Genomic DNA, 18,967 nt, shown 5'->3' with positions numbered 1-18,967 from the left:
TTTTAGTTCAGCTTGGGAAACCATATGGAATGCTTTAATGACAACCAGCACTTCAAGAGTACTGTAAGAGTGTCAGCAGTTAGATTGCTGTAATGTTCTCCTCATCTACTTGACTTCCCATATGCCATAATATCATTTAATAAGGTGTTACACGTAATCAGGCAGCTGAGCAGCCATTATACTACAGTGGAACATGTGTCCTCTCCTCACCACCACCACCGCCTCGGCCATTAGTTCATAAAGAAGAGTTATCCAAATTACGTTATACGGGTCAAGGAAACTGGCACAGCTCAAACCGTTCTTAGTTCCTGCAGGTGGGGTGGGTTATCATTTCACGGGGATCAGTGTTAATCCAGAGGAATTTAGGTAGCAATGCAGGACAACTGAGCACAAGCTGGTTCCCCCATGATGTCACTGTGCTTTTCTAGGTGACTCGAAGTACTCGGTCCCCTCCTCACGAAACTAAGGACGGTACTGATATTGATGCTCTACTTACTAATTAATAAAATTTAATCAACATTGAACATAAACTGTGTAGAGAGCTTTCTTGGCTTCTTTCTTAGGATGTAAATAATGTCTAGGTCAATTTGGGATCCTTTTAACATTTATTCACCATAAGACCTCCTAATCTCTTCAAAGATACCATACGGCTGGTCAATTTGCTGCTGTCTTCCCCTTCAGGGACAGCACAGCACATTCTTGATCCTGCCCTTGTCCAGCGATAGCTTTTCTTCCTGCTATGCCAGGCTGAATACCGAATTTCTTGGGCCCAAAAGTTGTGAGATGTGGACCGTACACCTCAGGAGACTGGGAGGCCATGACTGTTTGCCAGGCTAGAAGTGATAATGGTTCCTCAGGCCTTCTACTGTCCCCTGATGAAGAGGGACGGGCATCTAGCTTTGTCCTAGGGGACCCAGCGGCCACTGTTTTATTCATTTACTTCAAATATAGGGCCGTGGGCTAATAATCCCCAGTGGGATCCCAGTCCCGCTGCTGGTCCTGTCAGACACAGAGCAGCAGCTGAGCTCCCATCACTACCTCTGCCCCAGAGTCCTTCTTGTAAACCAATGTGCTCTGCACTGCCGTTCCCAGGCTTTTCTATTGTTTTACCATATATCAGCATCCAAGAGGAACAGGGATAGTTCCTAAATTTAGGGCTGTCCATGTGGCAACATTATGAATTTTAAGATTAATAGCAAGATGACTGATAAAGGTACCTAATCAAGCCGTAAGATGATGTGCTTACAGGAGAACATTTTGTTCCTGCTTATGTGTTTGAAGAGAATATTATATCTTCAAAGCGGGGAGGACTGGTGTTGTTTTTTTGTGTGTGTGTGTTGGTTGTTTTTTTTTTTTTTAGGCTTCCAGGCATTGTGACTAACCCAATTCTTTTCTCGGCTCTGCTTCCGGTCCACACATGTGGAATGTACAGTTTCCAAATCTGCTTGCTTACTGCAAATGCCCCGTGTCGTGAGGGGAGAAGTAACTCTGAATCTCCAGCGTGCAGCTACACACCACCCCAGATCTGGGTGACAAGATAGCAAAAAGCTAGAAAGACAGCTGCTGCTTGTTGCCTGGTCTCGGGCAAAAATTTCTGCACTGAGTGCTGCCGAACTCTCAGAGTCCGCTCTAAGCGCTGTGGGAAGAATTAGGACTTTGGTTGGGAGATTCACTATTACTCACATGTTTGCTGAGTAAATAAAGTCACTGTTTTTCCTTTGAATCTCTGTGCAAGTTTGCATGCGGAGAGAGGTCAGCCACAGGAGGCTCTTCGTCGCTACATGTCTTTCCACTTGGAAATGACTGTCTGTAGGCCTCCAGTGCGGTCACATATTACAGGGCACACAGCCTCCTTTTAACACCTAACTTGTTCCCTTTCTGTGCAGTCATCAGACCTGTCTGCTTTTAATAAGGGCTTGTGGGACTCTGACAAACATGACTCCATCTGTCTGTTCCACTTCAGGGCTGTCAGCGTTCATTGCAGGCTGCGTTTCTTGCAGGCAGTGTGTCTCTGTTAACCGTCCTTACAAGGTTTCTTCAAATTAGATCCAGCCAGCAGCACCAAAGGGAACAAAAGCATTCACTGTCCAGTTACCTGTACTACCAAGTTGATTTCCTGGAATGAAAAACAATACAAATGAAAAGCGAGTATTACTGTTCACACAGCTCTGTGGCAAAATCACTATTGCATCCTGATGCAGGAAATCAGCTTTATCATGGAGAGGACTTAAACATGTGTTTGCAGATAATTAAAAGGCCTTCTTTGAATAGAAGCAAGTTCAGCATGTGCTTAAATGCTTTCACTTGTGGTCTGTGAAGAAAGTCTATAAGCTGCAATTGGCTCAAAGATAGGAAATGAAGAGCATCTTGCTCTGTAAAGAGATTTCTTCTTCCAGGTGGTTTCTGTGTCTGCAAAATCTGGGCCCTTTGTAAGTCAGCAGCAGAACTCCAGACAAGCTGAGGGGTCAGGATAACATTCTTTATACCTCTTCTGAACCTTGCAGAGCAGATGAAAGAAAAAAAAAATCCCCTTCTGATTTTTTTTTTCTCTCTAATAAAGAAAATGGTTCTAAAATATGCCTCTTATGTTCAGTTTTGACCTTTCCTTTGTATGTTGGTTGTTTTGCTTTCTTGCTATCCGTCCATTTATTTGATCCAATAGCATTTGGCAGCCTGCAGCTGCATCATAACTTCTGCCACGATTAGCTGCACAGCCGATCTATAACTGGTTGTAATCAACATGCGTTTTTCAATGGACTTGAGAGCATTTCCTGACTGGTTTGATTACCACTCACTCTGCTTACTGTACAATTAGTATTTTTTTTTAAATTCACAGGTAAGCAGGTGAAATTCTTGCTCTAATCAGCTGTGAACAAATGTTGTGGTTTTAGAGCTAATAACTTATTCAACCAATGTTCAAGTGCACCCTACTAGAAAAATCATCACTATATTAATCATTAAAGGAAAAAAAAAAAAAAAAAAAAAAAAAAGGAAAAAAATGGTGTTATTCACTTTTCCACACAATGCAGCTTCCCACTGGAAAGATAAGTAATAATGATTCAACAGGGATGGGAAAATTCTGTAAATATAGAATTCATCAAATGAAAAAAAAATGACTATACACCTGTCAGTAACATTTTTTATTATTACTGAAATAAATTATCCTTCATATGGCGTTTGAAATCATATTTGTTAAGGTCTGCCTTTTATTATTTTTAGAAAGAGCATGTTCTCTAGCTGTAATCTAAGCATTATCTGAATCTAAATATTCTTCATTAATTTAATATAATCAATGTATTTGTTATTGATATAAATATTCTTGTTTCTAACATTTACACACGTCATAATCTCATAAGTGGCTGGAGCCCTGGCACACTCTGCTCAGCAATTTGTTGTTTGGAACACCTGTGGGACAAATAGAACATCTATGACATGCTCTGAAGTTCGCTTTCAGCAGAGATCCTCTTGGACATGCAGCCAATGCACTCAGACTGTGCTGGTTAAACTCTGGAGCCTCCTGTCATGTTCAGGTGTAGGATCCCAATGTGCTGGGCACCCAGCTTTCCCCCGGGACAGCTGGCAGAAGCCCGTGCCACATATACCAGAAATGCAACCACGCTCCTAGGTGGCTGACTCTGGAATGTGTCTAACCTAAAAAACGGGTTTGGGGAATTTTGCTCTTTAGGGACCTGTCTTGGGCATCACGTTGGTGGTTGTGTTTTTATTTTATTTATTTATTGAATAAGTGCAGTTTTCTCTCCCTTTCTGCAGTTGCTGTGTGAGGACCAGGTGACAGGTGGGAGGTGGAGGCTGGTCGCTCACGTCAGGTGGTAACTCCAGCATTCCTACACTGCTGCCATTACCAGCCTACTTCTGGGACACCCCTCTTGTCAGCAATGCAAGTGAATCTGGGTGGCTTTGAACTCCAACACTCATTTTCCTCCGTACCGGGACTTGAACGCTTCAGGCAGAGAATCAATGGGTTTTTACTGAGCACAGACGCTGAGAGAGACGTGCACTTATCACTGTTGTGCTGCTTGCAGCAGCTGCCTGTCCCACCTACCTACAAAGCCTGTCAGTGACTACACAGTTTTCTGGCATTAAAATTGGTTATTTGGGGGCAGGGGTTTCCACTGTTTCTATAGGACGCTGGATTTCATTGATGCAGGACTTTTAAAAGTTGCTTGCAGGAAGAAAGGCACTCAGGTCCCTCCAGATAAGTCCCAAGAAGTCCCTACAAGACCCGTGAATATTGCAGAGAAATCATAAATGTGCATGTTCTGGCACTTGAAAAGTCATTTCAAAACTAGTTCAACAAGTGCAATTCTGAATCATGTGAGACTGCAAAACACCTCCGTGTAGAGAAGAAGAAATGCCCTATGGAGGCACGTTTTGCCCTAACAAATGGAGTCATGTTGGTACACCTCTACATCTCCTGGGAGCCCGGTGACATCAAGGGAACACCATGCAAATATTTTATTTCAGTCCCAGGGACTGCACTAGCCAATGTCAGAACTCCGTGCAGGAACAGTATTGGCTCGGAAGAGGAAAATCCCCAGGCAAATTGGAGCGAAAGCCATCGCGCTGGCTTTGTGTTCAGAGTTTAAAGGATGGTTCCTGGAAGGGCCATGAGCACAGGATGCGGCACATCTTATCGCTTCTGCTCGGCGAGACCAGCCTGCCAAGCAGCCTGGTGGCACAGGAGCTGCAGGACGTGCTCGGGCACGGGGACCCCTGTGAAAGGCTCACAGGCTCCCGCTCTGACCCCGCACCAACAGGTCTGATCTTGAGGGCGGCCTCAGGCTCATCCTGGGCAGGCAACCCAGGTTCACCTGGTGTTTCCAGTCGGCTCGTCTACCCACCCAGCTCTGCTGCTCCTGGTGCCACAACACGCATCAGGTCAGAACTGCATCCAGCCGCCTTGATGACACAGGTTTGTTCATGTAAAGCCTTTTAAGCAGCTGAGAGCTTCATCTTACCGTTTATATTTTAGATATTAATTGTATCAGCTTGAGAAGGACACGTTTCCCTTTATTACACAATGGATATATCCATGGAAAATCATCATTTATTTTGCCACTCAGAGTGTTTTTGTAATAATTCCTATCCCTTCCCCATTTAGGGCTGTAGGTGCTGTGGATAGCTGTTCCTCAGACACTAAACAAGCTCTTGACAAAGACTGTCCTTTCTAAGCTGCAGATATTTAGAAAGAAGCCATTTTAGCAACTGGTGTCAAATGATCAATGCCTTCTGCTAACAGCAAGCCTGCCAACACTATAAACGTTCTGTGCAGGTAACCATTTGGGGACCTGTTTGAAAAGCAGCTTTGTCCAGAGCAAACGTGACATTTTGTCAGTCCTGATTACTTAAAATTTCTCCTCCCCAGAGCCAATGTGATTTGGAACATGCTGTGAACCCGACTCTGAGACCTTCTGGACACTGCTCCTCTCTTCAGGCATGGAAAGTGGCCTTCACGTAAGGAGGGAGACATGAAGGTTTGTGCTTGCTAGGTCTCATCACCTCTTTTCTTTCCAAGGACCAGTTGTATTTGATGTTTGTCGAATCATATCCCAAAACAGTGAGCATAAGCGTGTTGACTTCATGTTCTGTAACTCAATCTATTAATACTTGTTATTAATACTCCTTTCATGGAGGCCATTTGGTGGTCAGCTTAAGCCAGTCTAATTAAAAGCTGGTGCCAAAAAGGGCAGCCAGATTTCCACATTGGAAAGCTGATTTCTGCGGCCAGCCAGGCCTCAGATCTAGCAGTTGCTAGATGCCCCGCGAGGGGCACCAGCTCTGCCTGGTAGCACAACCAACACCCAGTTCTTTTTCTTCAGCATTAGTTTTCAGCCAGTTCAGCAAGTTAATCCTATTTACCTAGGGCTGTGGGATTGCTAGGGCTGACACACAGGACAATGTGATTAGGGCAGGGAAAAGTGTGTGACCATAAACTAGCAACAGCCCATAGCTGTTTATGCTGATCGTGAAACCACAGCTCCTAGTGGACAATAAGGGAGGGATTCATGCCTGGGAATCGGTAGCTGACACACAAACATCTTCAGATCATGAGTCTCCCTGTCGAGTCAGTGGAGATCGAATCAGCTTTGTCAGCGGAGCCTACAGTGTGATTTATCTCCTCCTAGAGTCATATGTACTTGATCAGATGAATCCCACCCTCAGAGTGCCCATTTCTGTCCATGACTATAAAGGAAGCCTGGTGTGAAAAGCTCAGAGATGAAGTCAACAGCTAATGAGGTGACTCCTGCCCCCAAGCGTTAGTTCTGCCTATTGTAGGGGAATCTGTTTAATTGTTTATTTATGTATTTATTTATTATTTGTACACTAAAATGTGAGTTAGGTGAATTCTTTAATGACCCAAACTGAATAATGTCAGAAGGAAGAGTGGCACTTCCGACTAATGTTGATGCTCATGCAAATACTAGAAATGTGATTCTCAAAGCTGTGTCTCCGAGCCAAAATTCACATGCACAGAGGAAGTATTCAGATATAGTCAGCCCTGGGTAGCCTACAGTTCCCTCAGAAGCAAACAAGAGTGGTGGCTACTTTTGGAAAGCAGAACATTTATGTAGGTGATTAAGCATGGAAGGGCCAATTGAGGCATTTTTCAAAAACCTTCTTCTAAATTTCTTATCAACTAATTCTGTGCAGTCCATTACAAATGGCTATTCACATAGAGCAACTGTGAATATTGCTTCTTGAAAGCCTTATTTGTGTTGATCTGCTTAGTACCTGCCCAGGTGTTTCTGTCATCATGTTTGGGAAAACCAAGTTCACATCAGCATGGGTGGATGAAGTGATGTGCCACAGTATCCGCAGAGCCAAAGGAAGGAATCTGTTTCTATTGCTGCTGAGGTGGCAAAGCAAACATTAAATACAGCAGTTACTGAAGCTGTCCTTGGAAGGGCTTGTCCATCAAGTTTCCAAGTAATCTGTTCATGAAGTATCTGCTCCATCTCCCTTATTGACTAACAGTGGATATCATCTGGTTAGTTAACAGTGGGGTAAAGGTCTTTTTCCTGCTGTATGTCAAGCTCTTGTGCAAAAAACTGCTGTTAAACTGTGTATAACCTGAGAATTGTCCACAGTTCCAACTGGAGTTCTAGGAATATGCTTATTTGTTTTGTTATTAGTCACATATAATGGACATACTTTGTGCCTTAGATAGTTAGATAAGCCAAAGCCTATCTCTTGCTTGGAAATTTCCCTGTAGGAAGATATTTTCCATGTAAAAAAAAGGAATAAGTAAAAAAAGCAAAATACGTACTTATTTGATGAGCAGCATCACAGCATTCCACCGTTGTTAATGCACTGGTATTTGCCGTTTATACCACTATACTGATATAAAATCAATACAAGTACTATCAATATGCACATAAATCAACACCAGTTGTTAATAATCAATGAATTTATAGGTCTTTGTCTAGCTGGTATTCAGAGCTTCTATGCTTGTTAATAATGAGAGCCAACAACTTTATGTCTAATCCTAAATGGGAAAAATGCTTCCCACTTGACCTTTTGGATTTCGGTAGGCCTGACAGTAGCCCATAAGCACGCAGAAAGGCAACTGATAGCGTTCACATGTTCATGCTTCCCCGAGGAGTTGCAACAGGCTGACCTGATGCAGTCCTCCGTGGGAGGTGAGCATAGCTGTGAGTTGCCCTCCGGGACACTCCATGGAGGTGAACATGTAATCAGGTGTGTACATGCATGGCCCCTCCCGAAATGTTCAGTGTGGCAGCACGCAGGCGGCACGTAGGTTAGGAAGTGTTACAGGAGGGAGAGGAGGAGCGGTTTGATCGCTGTCATTACCATTCACCCCGGTCGTGCTTAATGGTTTCCTGGCATTGACCCCGGCCTGATCTAGCAATTGCAGCAACTGGGTCGCTTTTGCAGCACTACATGGCCCAGCAGCTCCTGCTGGCACATACAGCTTGGCCAAGTCTTCTCCTTGCTGAGGTGATTCATCCTAGCCCACATACCGCACTGTCCTCCTGACCTTCTTAGTCTCCCTCTCACCTGCTGTAACTGTGTCACGCAGCCTGCTCCTGCTGCTTGGTTTGGTAACACAGGGCCGTGCAGGCAGGCCATAACTCAACAGTTTGCGTGCTACCCTATACAGTCTCCGTGGATCCCACATCACGTTCAGACTATCAAAAACCTCCTCGGGGCTGTCCAAAAGGCAGGACAGACCACAGGCAGCAAAGGGGACTGAATGGCTGTGCCATTCCCAGCTCCAGCCAGGTGCTGCAGCCTTCAGCACCCCTTGCCCCAGGCAGAGCACAGCCACTGGCCACAGAGCTTAAAGCTCAGCGCAGTCATCCTGTGACTGACGTGCTCCAGCACAACGCCAGACTTGGAGGCAGCTCAGCTTCGTGTTTCTGTATTATCTGCTCCACCCAGCAAGGCAACCTTGCATGGGTCCGTCCCTCTGGGCCAGCAGGATAGCACAGACGCATGGAGACCCTCCTGCCTGCAGCAAGCTGACTAGCAGGAGCAGCAGCACTCAGACCAGCTCCTTGACCCCCGGGCTCACTCCTGTGCAGCTGTTTGTCTGGGATAGATGGAGCCTGTGGGGGGGAACGGTCACCTCCAGCTTTTTCTTTCGAGACTCTGCCTGTGCAGCCTTTGGGTGTGCCTGAGAGCCATTATCTGCAAAGGCTGCATGCAGCCTGCTGAAGCCACCAAGGTGGCAAAGCAGCTAATAATTAAACCTGCTTTTTCGGTTTTACTGCTGGAGAAATGCTTCTGCAGCAAAGCGCTAAGGAGAACACAATACTCCTTTATATCAAGAGATTATTCAGATACCCAAGGTAAATACTGGCCTGCGTTTAGCATGCTAATGTCTGTGCTGCTATCTATTTCCCCTGACAATTTCAGCAAGATCAGGGAGTTCCTCAGCCTTCTTAAAAATTCTTGGGACTGCTGCTTTTGAAGTGAAATGGGGAAATAATTGCATTTCCAAAATGGTTTAGAACCTTAGAACAAATCTTAGTTTGTGAAATTTCAGATGATCACAACTGTAACAAAAAGTGTACACAGGCGTCTGTCTGCACACAGTCTTACAAACACGGTCCTCTTCCTGCTGAGTGTTGGTTAGAGGTAAAGAGCAAGGATTCCTGGTGCCCAAAGACTTGGGAAAACACTGTTGGCTGCCTGGTGCTGGAGACTAGAACAGTGTCAAAGCGTACCATCTGGGGCTTTGCTTGTCCCAGTTAAAAAAAAAAAAAAAAAAAAAAAAAAAGACTGAAAATATAAAGGAAATGGCATGAACAGACAAGGTGGAGCAAAGGCAGCAAGAGAAAAAAAAATTAAAAACAAGGAACAGGCAGAGTTGCCTCCTTCTGCCAGCCTCACCTGATTATTGGACGGTGGGGCAGCTTCTGCAGGTTTCTCTTTAGCTAAATTGGCTTATTAATAAGACTTATTACTTGTATTAGACATAAGGGTGTCACTTAATGAAAACATTCTTCTTCAGCAAGTAATGAAACATTTGCTCAGTTTAAAGTCTGTCCTCAAGTGTTTTTGCTGGATGGGCGTTAAACTCATGTGGCTTTATTCCACTGAATAATCCCCAGGGAGAGCAGCAGTGAGGGTTGGTGGGGGAGAAGGACTGGAAACAAATAAACATTCTAAATCAAAAAGGCAGGACTTCATATGCAACCCAGGCCAGAACTGAATCAATGATTCCCCTAGGGCCAGGATTCCTCCTGCATTTACAATCGAAGGACAAGCCTTATAATCTTCCCCTAAGCTTTGTAAACTTCAGCAACTCTCCTTGGTTTGCAGACCTCTTGGTTCATCAGTGTCTGATACGGGGCAGCTGTCTGCCAGAGCTGTGAGCACCCACACTTTCACACATCTGGTATCACCCAGACCTTAAAACTTAAAAGAGTTGCCAGCTGGGGAGCGAGGGAAATACTCAGCATTTATCTGGATAGTGGGATAGTTTTTAGTTGGATATATTTTGCCAAAAAGACAGGACAGGTTTCTTTGGGAAAGAAACACATGCCTTTCACAGATGCTCTGAAGAATGAGGAAGAAAAATGTGCAACCTCAAAGACAAGTTCTGAAGTTACTGCTCAAAGGCTCAGCCTTAAGATGAGCATTGAAGTAACCTTAAAGCCTGACTCAGAGAATCTCACATCAAAGATGACTGCCTAAACTGTGGAGTACCTTTCTGAAATCCAGCCAGCAGTGGTTTCAGGTCATTGGGAAGCCGTCTCATTCCCCAGTACATCCAGCCCTGCCATCTGGCTGTCCCCTGGCTGCCAGTGTGTTCTGGCAAGAGCAGCAACAATCACTCACATCCAGATGTTGGGAATGTGGCAGGAGAGGATAAATAAAACATTAACAATCATAGAATCATAGAATATCCTGAGTTGGAAGGGACCCACAAGGATGATCAAGTTCAACTCGTGGCTCTACACAGGACCACCCAAAAATCAGACCTTGTGTCTGAGAGCGTTGTCCGCATGCTTCCCAAGCTCCGGCAGCTCAGTGCTGTGACCACGTCCCTGGGCAGGCTGTCCCAGTGCCCGACCACCCTCTGGGTGCAGACCCTTTCCCTAACCCCCAGCCTGACCCTCCCCTGTCCCAGCTCCATGCCGTTCCCTCGGGTCCTGTCGCTGTCCCCAGAGAGCAGAGCTCAGCGCCTGCCCCTCCGCTCCCCTCGTGAGGGAGCTGCAGGCCGCCATGAGGCCTCCCCTCAGCCTGCGCTGCTTGGGGCTGAGCAAACCAAGGGGCCTCAGCTGCTCATCATGTGTCCTGCCCTTCAGACCCTTCACCAATTTCATGGCCCTCCTTTGGATGCTCTCTAGCAGTTTCATGTCCTTTTTATGCTGTAGTGCCCAGACCTGCACACAGCACTGCAGGTGAGGCCGCAGCAGCGCAGAGCAGAGCAGGACAAGCGCTTCCCCCAGCCAGCAGTGCCAGGCTTGGTGTACCCCAGGGCACGGTTGGCCCTTTTGGCTGCCAGGGCACACCGCTGGTTCATGTTCCACTTGCCATTGACCAAAACCCCCAGCTCCCTTTCTGCAGTGCAGCTCTCCAGCCTCCCATCCCCCTGTCTGTACGTGCAGCCAGGTAACAAGATTCAGTGCAAGAGAACACCTCTGAAGGAATATGCTGCAAAGAGATGGCCTTAAAACAACTAGAGGGATCAGTGGACTTTTTGGCCCCAATGATTCTTGGTCAATTTTGTGAAAAATTCTCCCCAAAACCCATAGAAGAAGAAGAGATTGTGAAATGGTCATAAATGAGAATTCTCCTGTAGAACATGCACCTTGCAAAAGGAGTTACATGGAAATCCTTCGCTTCCTACACCGCTGATGTAGGGTTAATGTTTCTACCACCCCAGACATAAGACAATGAAACCCCCAGGAGCTGTAAATAAACTACTGCTGTTTAAACAGCCACTCCTGCTCCCATGCCAAAGGAGGATTAGCTCCGACAAAATAAAAAGAGGGGAAAGGATACCAAATATTATCATAACTTGATACCTTCTCAGTAATCAGTATAAAATTACTTAAAATTATCCTTCCTCTTCTTTGAAGTAACCACTTTCTAAAACAAATAAGCAAAATTGACACAAGTGTGAGGAACCCTGATGAGAAGACAGAGCAGAGTGCATATTGGTGACGGTCTCACCCTGTTAATTCAGAGTGAATTCGCCTCCTGTGAAGGTAGGAAATCAGGCTACCGGGCTGTCAACCCAAAGACTGGTATTAAATGAATTAAGAAAATGAGGAGGGTGGATGTTGCTATAGAGAGATTTCCAGTTTACCTAATAGCCTGCATTGGTAAGTTATGAATGACCCAGTAGCTGTGTAAAGACAACTCATCAGCATGTTTTTTTTCCTACTAGAAACGTGCTTAAAAGTAAACAAAAACCTTACTGACAGGTGATGGAAGTCCCAAATATGAGTTTCCCTAGAATAACTGTCAGGTTGAGAATTGTCTGTTGCTCTTTTCGTACTTTTTTTATTTATCAGGGGCAGGAAAGTACCTCAGCAGTAGCCAGGGGTCTTGAAGGCGTTAGATGCAGTTAGGGGCAGGTGGTGCTAACACTGAATACACCTCCTGTTTCTCAGCACTGCTGAGGCTGAAACATGACAGGATGATTTAGAGCATGATAAGGAGTTGCCCTGGCATTAAAAAAGTGAGCAGCTACCATTCTTCCAGGGCTGAGTCACCAGGAAGAATGAGGCTGTAAACTGGGGAAGAGGCTAATTGTTTTGTGTTTGGCTAGTCAAAAGAAGACAGGTCTATGTTTGCATATGATGAAAGCTGTCCTTACCACTGCAAAGACTTGGTTTTATTCAGTTTCTCTTCTTGATGCTTCTGAATTTCTATAAGGAAACAACTGGTGATTTTACTATAGGACCACTAAAAACGTTTGTTCACAGCCTGGTACTGTGGGATACTGGATCAGGACTAAAGCTGGCAGCGTCTTTGGCAGTACACGTTTATATGATAATAAAAATACATCCCTGAAGAACATACACAGTTTTTCCCCAACTATGTACCAATGCCAATTGGTTACATACGAGATATCTTTACATGTCCACTAACTCCAAACTTCTGAACAGCTAAATAGCATTATTCAGCATGTGCTGTTCTCAAAGTACTTCACCATGGCATAGGAATTTCTTCAGTCCCACCTTATTAAGCCGATTTTTTTTTTTTTAAGAAAGTTGGCTGTTCGCCCAAGCTGAAGACGTGGATAAACATCTTGGTAAGCAGGACATGGAGCCCGTATGGCACACAGGGAGCCTTCAGAAACAGTTTCCATTTCAGACAGGGAGTTTTGCATGCGACTGGGGCACTGCAGATATGGCAGGCCACTTGCAAACGCTGCAAAACATTGCAATAATGCTTAGAATCGACCCTTGTAGCAAGGGCTACTTCACTTCCAGAAAATGGCCTTGCAGCTGGAATCCAAACCGTCAAAAATGAAATTTAAAAAAAGCAAGGGACCATTAGAACAGCTGGTCAACTTAAGCCAAGCTTCTAGGGTTTTATATAAGAAGTTCCCGCAGAGCCAGATTTGAAAACAAAGCTCATGGTTATTGCCTGGCACGAGCCCAAGGCCGAGTTCCTTGGCTGGGCTCTGCTGTTCAGTTGAGCTCATTCCCTGGAGCACAAGCGGAGGACCAGGCTTCCAAGACCATGATTAACCCACCGCTTCTTGCCAACACTTAACTGTTTTGTTTGCACCCGCAGCCATGCCAGCAGCAAGTGCAAATTAGCAGCAGTTACAAGACTGGTCTGCTGTGGATTCTTTTAGTCTGAACGTGAGACAGCAAAATGAACAGGGAAAGAGGTTAAAAACATGCACAAGTGAAGGCTGCGGTTGTTCATACACAAATTCCCTTCCAAGCTTCTGAAGTAAGGTTTTCAGGGCTCTGCCCAGACAAATTCCCTGAACTTAGGCAATGCAGGGTCTTGTTTTCAGAACCTTAGTTAAGATCAGTAACTAGAAAAAATTCTTCCACGGCCTTTTGCTTTGTGCTAATGGAGGTCCATTGGACGTGGCTTCGCACGGAGGTGAAGTTCCCATGTTTCTAGTTTCCTTTTGAGGCATCAAGCCCTGAGTCAGGAATTCAGCTTTGAAGAAGAGTGGGAAATTTAAAGGAGGAAGCTTTGCTTGTTGCATCCTCTGCAGAGACTGAGCGACACATTCTTGGCTGCTCGCCTGTATTCACCACGCTGTTGATCTGTGCCCATCACATGGCTGAGGGTGACTGAAGGAAAATAGGTGAAAAGTGACCTCATGTATGAGGGTGAGGCCCAAGCCTGCCTTATGGGCAGACAGCTCCCTTTGAGCACATCACACAATTGTTTTCTGATCACACAGGTCCCTCTGGAAACGAACCTAATGGTGAGAAGGTTTTCCTAGCTTTCAGTTCACCTGGGGAGAAAAATTCAAAATGTGCCCTAAAGGTAAGCCTGTAATAATTCTTACAGAACTAGGTTATTTTTTCCAATCAACCAAATACTTCCTTGATTATATCATTTTCTTTAATGCTAATGCTTCCTCCTGCTTTTAGTTGCAACCACAAAGTACTTGCAATCCAGTTCAAGCTAATTACGTGGATCATTGCCATAGGAGGTATTTGCTTCACCTCCCAGGAAATCATTATCTGTCATGGTCTGCCATTTGCCCTGATGGCTTTGTTTATGTTATCATCCAAGTCTCAGAAAGTCTGTATTATCTTTCCCTAGTGGCAACTAAAGATTGATTAGCAGTAGCCAGGAACGACTTTAAATGGCAATTAGTGCTCAGGTTGGTCCGTGACTTTTACACTTGTGTTTGTCAGGCAGGATTTTCTAAACTTCCTGGATGACCTAAATAGGCACCTAGCTCTGGGGTCACTGCAATATTCCCTGATGGTCTGTGAAGAGCTGAGAGGTCAGGTATATAATATTGCTTCTAGTTGCAATTGGATGATAAAATGCATTATGAGCAGAAAAAAAAAATGCATTCACTGTTCCCTAATACTACATACAACTCCAGAGAGGTCTGTGGTGCCCCAGCTTGCCAGAGGGCTATTGATGTGACTCCTTGTCAAGGAAAGTCCGATTTGGTGGAAGCCAAGATTGAGAGCTCTACCTGAAGTGGCTTGTCTTCACTTCTGGTGAATAAGATGGATGCATTGTTCCTGCCGTGCCTGTGGCAATGGACGTTGTCCACACATCGCAGACAAGCGTAAGTATTTACAGACATCTCATGCTAATGAAGTTGAAGTCCAGCCAAGGTTTCACTGAATTTGAAGGGAAGCTTGTCATCTGCTTTACTGGGCTTCTGTTGTGTCCTTGGGACTTAGACTGATACATACGTGCAAAAAATTGTCTTATGCATAAGCTTCCTTCTGTTGACCTTACAAGAGCAAGACCTGCTGAAAGAGCTGATTAATCAGTAAAAAAGTTTTCAGCAGCTATCTTTGCAAATAAAGTTTTTCAGATTAGTATGAATAAATGAAAAAATTACTAGCTCTAGCCAAATATTCAAGCACCTGTTAGGTTCCTGCCATATTCCTCAGAAATGTGCATGTTGCATGTTTTATGACAAAAACAATGCATGTGGAAACTGCATTGTTTAGTAATCATCAGTCACTGCATGTCACGTCCTAGCCAGTTTCAGTTGCCAAGTGACACAGACATCATGCATTAAGACCATTAATATATATATTTATAAATCACAGTAGAGAACAATGCAGCAATAACTGGGCCCATGAATTACTTCTGCTCGAACCAGGTGAAACAGAAAGAAGTGTTATACATCAGTCACGATAGAAACCACTCAAAAAATGAAAGTTAATTAGTGAGATTTTTTCATAAATATCTTTTCTTGTCCAGAAAGAGCTTACATTAAAAAATAAGACAATTTGTAGCTAGATAATGCTAGGTACCTCTGTGACCTTTCTTCTCCTTCTGTATCATAAAACTGACTCATATCATTGGCAGCAACTTGAGTTATGTACTTTCATTTTGACGGAGTAAAAACGCATGTTGTATTAAGTCACTAAATGTCCGCAGATTTCTGTATCTCGGATCTAGTAATTGAGCGTGGGTGCAACCTGAAAGTGAGATCCAAATGGCAGGAGTCCACTTTGCAGAATACAGAGGATTTTTCTTCCGATAAAACTTCATCCTTTCATGGCAGCTAAGCCTCAGAAGTGCACTTTGCCTTCAAAGGAAGAAGTCAGATAAAGGCGTCGCTATCCTCAAGTATAGTCACTTCCCAGCACTGCTGATCTAGCTGAAAGCAAGATTAAATGACAAAGCAGTATAACATGTGGCACAACACTATCAGTCTGTGGAGCCTTTTAAAGTTGTAAAGACTAATATTTAACTTCCAGCTAACTTCTAAAGTAAATATACAAATAAAACTCACTTCTTATATCTGAGGTGGATTATATTATATGTAGCCTTAATTATGCCAAAGTCTTCCCCGGCTTTATGGTTATCATAATTCTTCTGGCTTCACGAATTACGCAAGGGAAGAACAGGGCACAGACATGGCCCGAAGGCTGTCACTGTACCATCACTAGGCCGACTGTATTTTGGGTTATGAATGCTACGAAGAGCTTACTGGGAAATAGACATTGTCATTATCGGCATAGCAAGAAGTGCACGCAGACACTAAGATGATGAGCAGCATAAGTGAAAGCACCTTCTCTTTTTGGACAAAGAAAACTTGTAGCAGGGAGCTTCTGCTCTGCACGTTTTTGTGCTTGTGGGAAACTGCAGATAGACTCTTGAAGTGAGCACCTGCGAACAAGTTTGTGCCATTATTAGGATCAGATCGCCTTCTCCTGGCTTATTCGCTGAGTAAAGGTAGAAATGTGAATTTTCCTGGGAAAAAGTATTTTGTAGTTTGTTGTTACAGAGGATTTATCCTTCCACCTATTCAATAATATAGACCACATTAAAGGACTTTGTGATATTTATGTTTATAAATAGATGGTCTACTTTTAAACCTGATTTCCTTTAAACATTAAACATCTGCCAGAAGTGCAGACCTGTACAAGATCCCAGCGCTGTCTCTGAGCTCCCCCCTGTGCCAAGCCTGTTACTGATGAAACGTAAGGCACACGGCAGGGTCTTGAGCAAGGTCTCACACAAAGGCTGAAGATGAGGGATCTGGTCCACATTTTTCCAAAAGCGATGCAACTTTCCTTCTAATCTATCTGAGCCAGAGTATGTTCCACACACAGAAACCTTCTGTAACTTAGAGGTGACTTCCGTATATCCTTTGAGTGCCCACAACTACAGACATTTCCAAAATTCCCGGTACTAATATTAAACAGCAGCGAGTATCTCACAACATCCAGCAGTGAACACTATTATCATCAACCTGTACGCCATGCAAGAGGAAGGTTTAGCTGTACTGTGTATATATATGTACAAATACACCCTTACTCTTAGGAGGTGACTATACCCCTCAGCACGATGGCAATGTTTCGCAAGCAGTTTATAAGCAATCTCTATTCCCATAAATATTCTATTTATTTCCTTGTATGTATTTGAAAACCTGAATGTGACTCCCATGCATGCTCTGGGGAATACAATTATGCATTTGTAGAAAAATGTAAATTTCAGGATTCCAAAGCAAAAAACCTGAGACATAATGAAGACAATCCACAAGGATATCTCCCCCTATGTTCAACATATGCTGCTAAGAAGCTCTTATTCCAAAAAAGAAACTCCAGAAAGACTACCTTTATCATACTAGAACAATAATACTTCAAGAGAACATTGTTCGTAATGCATCTCAAGTAGCTCAATGCTACAGATGTATCTTAAGCAAAGTTCTCATTTATTTCTGCCAACATGATTGATAGTTTGCACACTCTGTAGCATTTCCTACTCATAATAGTGTAACTGTTAACTACGATTTTGATTTGACTATTTTTATAAAACATGCATAAAGATGCAAAATGGCAAATTACAGATAATTACAATCAATTGCACCAGCAAGTACAAAAGCATCTGTAACCTAAAAAATCCATCTTGCAGCAACACACTTATGATTTTCTGAAACAAAACAGGTAGAAACATATTTCAACCAGATCTTAAATTTTGTGTTAATGAATGTATCCATAGGCTACAGGAGAGTCCCGTTGATTAAAAGGCAACAGTGCCATCTTGAGGTCAGTAGAGAATGAAAGGACCGGCCCCAGAAAAAAAAAAAAAAAAAAAAAAAAAAAAAACTTTCAAACCCGCAGCATCTTAAGCAATATTTAAGAATGCAAAAGGAAAGTTACATCGAGCTACGTGGCACAACCACAGTCCTCTTTAATATCTTCATCGATGATCTGGACGAGGGCATTGAGTGCACCCTCAGTAAGTTTGCAGATGACACCAAGTTAGGTGCGTGTGTCGATCTGCTCGAGGGTAGGAAGGCTCTGCAGGAGGATCTGGATAGGCTGCACCGATGGGCTGAGGTCAACTGCATGAAGTTCAACAAGGCCAAGTGCCGGGTCCTGCACCTGGGGCGCAATAACCCCAAGCAGAGCTACAGGCTGGGAGATGAGTGGTTGGAGAGCTGCCAGGCAGAGAAGGACCTGGGAGTGATGGTGGACAGTTGGCTGAATATGAGCCAGCAGTGTGCTCTGGTGGCCAAGAAGGCCAACGGCATCCTGGCTTGTATCAGAAACACTGTGACCAGCAGGGCTAGGGAGGTGATCGTCCCCCTGTACTCAGCTCTGGTGAGGCCGCACCTCGAGTACTGTGTTCAGTTTTGGGCCCCTCGCTACAAGAAGGACATGGAGGTGCTTGAGCGGGTCCTGAGAAGGGCGACGAAGCTGGTGAGGGGCCTGGAGAACAAGTCCCACGAGGAGCGGCTGAGGGAGCTGGGCTTGTTCAGCCTGGAGAAAAGAAGGCTCAGGGGTGACCTTATTGCTCTTTACAGATACCTTAAAGGAGGCTGTAGTGAGGTGGGGGTTGGCCTGTTCTCCCACATGCCTGGTGACAGGACAAGGGGGAATGGGCTTAAGTTGCGCCAGGGGAGTTTTAGGTTGGATGTTAGGAAGAACTTCTTTACCGAAAGGGTTGTTGGGCACTGGAACAGGCTGCCCAGGGAAGTGGTGGAGTCACCATCCCTGGACATCTTTAAAAGACATTTAGATGTAGAGCTTAGGGATATGGTTTAGTGGGGACTGTTAGCGTTAGGTCAGAGGTTGGACTCGACGATCTTGAGGTCTGTTCCAACCTAGAAATTCTGTGATTCTGTGATACTAATTTTATTTATTTTTTTTTACTAATATTGTTTGGTGATACTAATAACAGCAAATACATCAAAATACATATTTTTTCAAATTAGATTCTCTTTTCCATATACTAGACATTTAGAATACCTCTTTACATAAGATTAATGGTCCAAGAAGAAAACAAGTGTTTTAAAGATCAGCTGTTTTCTGTGAATGTTTTATAGCACTTC

This window comes from Anas acuta, chromosome 3 (assembly GCF_963932015.1).
Source record: "Anas acuta chromosome 3, bAnaAcu1.1, whole genome shotgun sequence".
Lineage (NCBI taxonomy): Eukaryota > Metazoa > Chordata > Aves > Anseriformes > Anatidae > Anas > Anas acuta.
The sequence above is the reverse complement of the archived record's forward strand: the minus strand, read 5'-3'. Positions refer to the sequence as shown.